This window comes from Dromiciops gliroides, chromosome 6 (genome assembly GCF_019393635.1).
Source record: "Dromiciops gliroides isolate mDroGli1 chromosome 6, mDroGli1.pri, whole genome shotgun sequence".
Taxonomy (NCBI): domain Eukaryota; kingdom Metazoa; phylum Chordata; class Mammalia; order Microbiotheria; family Microbiotheriidae; genus Dromiciops; species Dromiciops gliroides.
In genome coordinates, this window is record NC_057866.1 from 94,685,182 (window position 1) to 94,691,519 (window position 6,338).

General features: G+C 40.4%; 1 non-coding gene across 1 annotated transcript; it reads left to right on the forward strand.

Moving 5' to 3' along the window:
* Positions 1-358: 358 nt before the first annotated feature.
* On the forward strand, positions 359-470 carry LOC122733069. The gene has a single exon (XR_006353677.1). It is a non-coding gene; the product is annotated as a U6 spliceosomal RNA (small nuclear RNA).
* Positions 471-6,338: the final 5,868 nt, after the last annotated feature.

Consider the following 6,338-nt stretch of genomic DNA (forward strand, 5'->3'; position numbering starts at 1 on the left):
CTGTATCCCAAAGAGATCATAGAAGAGGGAAAAGGACCCACGTGTATAAAATATTTATAGCAGTTCTCTTTGTGTTGGCAAAGAATTTGAAATCAAGGAAATGCCCATCAATTGGGGAATGGCTAAAAAAGTTGTGGTATGTGAATGTAATGGACTACTATTGTGCTGTAAGAAATGATGAGCAGGCAGATTTCAGAGAAACCTGGAAGGACTTACATGAACCAATGCTGACTGAGAGGAGCAGAACCAGGAGAACATTGTATACAGTAGCAGCAACATCGTATGATGATCAATTGTGATAGACTTGGCTCTTCTCAGCAGTGCAATATTCCAAAACAATTTAAAAGAACTCATGATAGTGCTCGCTTCGGCCGCACATATACTAAAATTGGAACAATACAGAGAAGATTAGCATGGCCCCTGTGCAAGGATGACACGCAAATTCAAAGAACTCATGATAGAAAATGTTCTCCACATCCAGAAAAAAGAATGAATGCAGATTAAACCATACTGTTTCAACTTTTGGGCTGTTTTTTTTTTCTTTTTTGAGGGTTTCCCTTTGTGTTCTGTTTCTTCTTTCAAAATATGACTAATGCAGATATATGTTTAATGTGATTATACATATATAACCTATATCAGATTACTTTCTGTCTTGGGGAGGGAGAAAAATTTGGAACTAAAAATCTTGTGAAAACAATGTTGAAAGCTATCTTTACATGTAACTGGGAAAATAATAAAATACTTTTATGATAAAAAAAAAAAAAAAAAAAAAAAAAACAGAGTCGTGATTGTTTCATGCTCCAGGGATGAGTGATGAGAGAGAGTGAGCAATAGGCTAATATAAATCTTGTATAATTCTAATGGCCTTTTTTCAGTACTCAATCACTTCTCTTTGGTATGGTAGGGCAGTAGATAGAGCTCTGGGCCTGGAGTCAGGACAACCTGAGTTCAAATCTGGTCTCAGACACTTACTAACTGTGACTCTGGGTAAGTCACTTCTATTTGCGTCAGTCTCCTCATCTGTAAAATGGGGATAATAATAACACCTACCTCCTTGGGTTTTTGTGGGACTCAAAAGAGATAATAATTGTAAAGTGCTTAGATAGTATCATGGAAACAACGAACTTGAACTTGGACAGACTTCCTTTGGAAACACTGATTAAAGTTCTTTTCAGGTCTGGACAGCATAGAGAATTGCAGGACTATCAATTCCCTAGTCCTGCATACAATGCAGTCAGTCCATTACAACATTAGCTTTTTGTTTGCCATAGGACACTATTGACTGATCTCATCGAATTTTGATCATAGAATCAAAACATTCATAGGGCTAAGGGAAAGACCGTAGGGATGATCTGGTCCAATGTCCTTGGAAGGAAAATTGTGGCAAAACTGGACATCATACCAAAAAGCAGAGATATCACTTTGCCCAGGAAGGTCCACATAGTCAAAGCTCTGGTTTTTCTAGTAGCAATGTATGACTGTGAATGCTGCAGAATCAGTGCTTTCAAATTGTGGTGCTGGAGAAGAATTTTGAGAATCCCTTGGACAACAAGAAGATCAAAGCAGTCAAAATTTAAAGAAATTAATTCAGGCTATTTACTGGATGGTCAAATACTAAAGCTGAACTACTTTGGCCATATTATGAGAAGACAGAACTCATTGGAAAAGACCCTGATGTTGGGTCTGATTGAAGGCAAAAGGAAAAGGGGACAGCAGAGCATGAGATGGATAGATGTTTTCATGGAAACAACAAACATAAGCTTGGACAGACTTCCAGAGATAGTGGAGAATAGAAGGGCCTCATGTGCTACTGTCACAAAGAGTTAGGCATGATTGAATGACAACAAACAAGAAGTCCAACCCCCTCATTTTACAAATTAAGAAACAGGTCTAGAGAAGTGGTCACTTGCCCAAGATGATGAAAGTGGTAAGTTGCAGATCTGTGACCTCAACCCATGTCCTTTGTTTCTAGAAACAGTGTCCTTTCCATTCTATCACATTACCTCTATGATTATCTATAAGGGTAACCCACGGACCTACATATCTAAGTACTGATCTTGAGTTCTATGTTTCCAATTAGCTATGGGACCTCTCCATTTGAATCACCTCAAACTCAACATATCCCAAACTGAAAGAAATCATTTCTCTCAACACAGATAGTCTTGCCAAGTCTCATGTTTTGGTCAATGGAATTTCCAATCTGGTGTTCTGGGAAAAGTATTGGGGGGCAGCTAGATGGCTCAGTGGTTAAAGCACCGGCCCTGGATTCAGGAGTATCTGAGTTCAAATCCGGCCTCAGACACTTGACACTTCCTAGCTGTGTGACCCTGGGCAAGTCACTTAACCCCCATTGCCTGAAAAAAAAAAGTATTGGACTTGGAGTCAATATAGACCTAGGTTCAAGTATTGCTTCTGATGGTTACTAGCTGAGAGATGATTAGGCAAGTTACTTAACCTCCAAGTCTCAGATTCTGTACCAGTAAAATTATAACTGTAATATCTACTTTAGAAGGTGGTTGTGTTGTCAAATGAGATCATGTGAAGTGGTTTGCAAACCTTAAAGCACTTGAGAGTAGTCAGGTGTTGTTATTATTATTTTTACTATTATTGTCTTTGAATCTTCCATGTCCTCCATTTTGCTTAGTCTGTCACTGTCTTGTGATTTTTTACCTCTGATATCTCAAGAGTAACTTCATAAGATATCTTGCCCAATCTGTACCAGAGCAGGGATCTTCACCATGACATTACAGACAAGTGGTCAACTATCCTTTGCATAAAGAGCTCTTGTAGTGGAGAACTCGCCACCTCTCAAGGCAGTCCATTCTACTTCTGGAGGGTTGTAATTATTGGGAGGCTTTTCCTTAGGTGAAACCTAGAGTCTTGGTTCTGCCCTCTGGAACCAAGGAGAACAGGTGTAGCCCATTTTCATATAATAGCCTTCCCAATATGTTGGGCAAATCATTCCATCTTCCGTGGTTTTCATATTGTAAAATGGAGGTTATAATCCCTGCCCTACCTGCTGGCCTCTTAGGGATCTTCAGAGGAATAAATGAGAGAATGGATGAGAAGAGGTTTCTGGAAGCTGTAAAGCCCTCAGACAGATGTAAATGATTATCACTACTCAGCCCAGGGGAAGATGACACAGATTTGGGCTGGAGTTATTGTGAGGAAACCTTTTTCAACTAGTTAAGGCCATGTTTTCCTCATCTGCTCAAATGTTTAAAAAGGGTCAAGGTCTGAAGCCTTTAGTAAAAGCCCCCAGTGGGCTCATTTACCCACAAGAAGCAGCTGGCAGGGACTGAATGGGGAAAAGCTGGGTCTGATACAGTTGTCATTATGTACTTTCTCTTTAAAAATTCCCTCAGAGGCACTGGGGAAAGAAGGCAGGGAAAAGAACCAGGAGGGCCTTAAGAGGTTGAGTCTGAGAAAGAGGGGGGACTAATCCATTCCCCTGGAGAGCAGGGCAGAGACCCAGAGCAGCCAGAACGGGGAGAGACGTGCACCACTCCTTACTGGAGGAAAAAAGTACATCAAAGGTCAGTCCCAAATAGGCGGCGTCCCTTTAGGAATGTTTCTTTTTAGAATTTTAGAATCCCAGATCCTCAAAGGGAGAAAAGAAATCTCAGAGGGCATCTCCTGCAACCCCTACTTTACTCTGAATCCCTTGGAAAACAGCAGAGGCAGCATGGAGACTACTCTGGTTGGGGAGTCAGAAGACCTGGAGTGAATCTAGGTTTTGCGACTACTACCTGTGTGACCTCTTGAGTGTCTCCTCTTGGGACCTTGGCCTCTTCTTCTGTAAAATAAGCGAATTGGAATAGATGATCTCTCAGGTCCTTTACAACTTTCAATCCTATATCCTTGACATCTGGTCTGAATTTGGTGATGTTCAGGGATGGGAAACTTACTATTTCCATAAACCTTTGTGCATTCATTAAAAAAAAAAATCCACTTATTAAGCACCTACAACATGCAGAGGACAGTATTCAGTGCTGGGAAGGCACAAAGTTTAGATGAGACAGGATTGTTGCCTTTATGGAGCTTAAAGCCTAGTAGAGATATGGAATTGTGGAAATTTATTTTGATTTGGGGACCCTACCTTTAGGCTGAGATTAGAAAGCCTTAGGCAACTCAGGACTAGGAGCAAAGGCGGTGGAAGACAGACTGAACAGGAGGCAGTGGAGAGCACAGGAGGGGTCAGCACAGGGTTAGGGTTGGAGAAAGTGAAGTTAGAAGAAAGTAGCTGAGCAGGGGAAGTGTAGCATGCCCTGAGGCAGGAGGCAGCTAAGGCCCCTATTGTATTCAAGAAGTTCATACAGCAGGTGGGAAAGAGACCGCAGGAAAGCAGTCAGGTTGTACATTTTATTTCCCTGTATTCTTAATTTTCAATAGTATCTCATAAATAAACTCTGCTTGGATTATTTAGTTAAGAGGCTTCTTAATCTTTTGCTTATCAATTTGGGAGTGAAGCAGTGTGGTGGAACTTTATAAACGGCCCATATTAAATTAAACGCAGTCAGATAGCCAGTCAGTCAACAGTCCCCAGATTAGTCAGCAACAGATTAGGCCCCCCCAAATTAGCCCATGTCATCCAAAATATTTCTACATTGAATGACGACCCAGATGGGACATACAGCCCAATTATAATTTCTCAAAACTTATAATTTTTTGTGTAGTTATAATTTTTCATAAATTCAATTATATATAATTTTTCCAGGTTAGAGTTATTACTAATTTTTTTTACAGAATGCAAACACAGACAACTACATGATGAAAGTACTAGAAAGGTATAAAAGAAAGTGCTAGGGCCCAATAGGGAAGTTATTTCCATGGGGAATCAGAGGCAGAGCACTCTCCACATTGGGAAGGCTTAATTGTTAGGACATCTTTCTCATGTGGAACTGAAATCTATAAAAGTAGAATCAGAACAATACATACAATGCCTACAGCTATATAAACAAAGATTTAAATGGTACCTAAACTCAGAAGAAATATAGTGGGCAACATAGTACTAATATTTATTAGTTTATGAAAGATAAAGCACATTATCCTTTTTCTTCAAGTAAGTGTTTGCATTTGCCTGTAATCCCTATTAATGGGCTGAGGATGATGGGGGAGCTGCTATCAAGCTAGAAAGCTGGTCACTAGTCCACACTAAGCCTGGCACCAGCATGCTAAGCTTCTAGAAATGGGGAGGCCACCAAGCTGCCCAAGAAAGGGGAAACCATCCCAGGTCAGAGATGAAGCAGGTTAAAGCTTCTATGTGGATCAGCCAGGGGATTGGACTTTAAGTGGCTATGACCCTTCTAGTCTGAGCTAGAGATAGAGAAACCCAATCTCAGGGGGGGAAACAGGTCAACTAGTTTAAGGTTGAAAGCACTATAACTAGTACTTGCTCTTTTAATCTGCCTTAACTGTTGAGGGGATTGTACTTGAGGGGGAGAGTTCTAGTTGCACATTGGAGTGTTTATGATGTGTCAAAACCAAATTTATCCATTAAAAATATGAAGCTAAAATCTGTCTCTGCCACTTCCCCTGTTTCTGCCTCCTACTTCTGCTCTTTGGGGCTGTTAAGGGCTAACAGGTCTAATCCTTCCTTTAAAGAACAAAGTTTCACTAGCCTTTCTCAGTGTTCCGTGCTGCTTCCCCTTCCCCCCACCCGCCATTTTGTCAAATAAGTACAATAAAACAAAAACAAAACAAGAAATTTATCATGATGGACGTTGTCTGCCTTCTTCTGGGGCAACGTGGCCTCACAATGGAGGGAGCATTGGGCTTCAAGTTGGGAAGATCTAAGTTCAAATTTGGCCTCAGACTTGGGTAAGTCACTCAACCTGTCTACCTCAGTCTCCTCATCTGCAAAATGGGGATTATAATAGTATCTACCTCCCAGGAGACATGAAGATAAAATGAGATGATATTTATAAAGTACTTTGCAAACAATAAATCTCTATATAAATGCTATTATTATTATTATTATTATTTTTTTTTTTTTGCGGGGCAGTGAGGGTTAAATGACTTGCCCAAGGGTCACACAGCTAGTAAGTGTCGTGTCTGAGGCTGGATTTGAACTCGGGCCCTTCTGAATTCAGGGCCGGTGCTCTATCCACTGCGCCACCTAGCTGCCTTATTATTATTATTATTATTATCATCAGTCTAGTATGTCTTGACTGAGAGGAGGGAGGTATGTGGTATGTGCCGTCATGACTTTCCTGGAGTTAAAGATGGTTATTGTATTTTTCTGGGTTTTTTTTTTTTTAGTGTTTACTCATCACTTTTATTGCTTTCTTGGTTCTGCTCTGTATGAGTCTGTACAAATCATAATGAATTTCTCATGT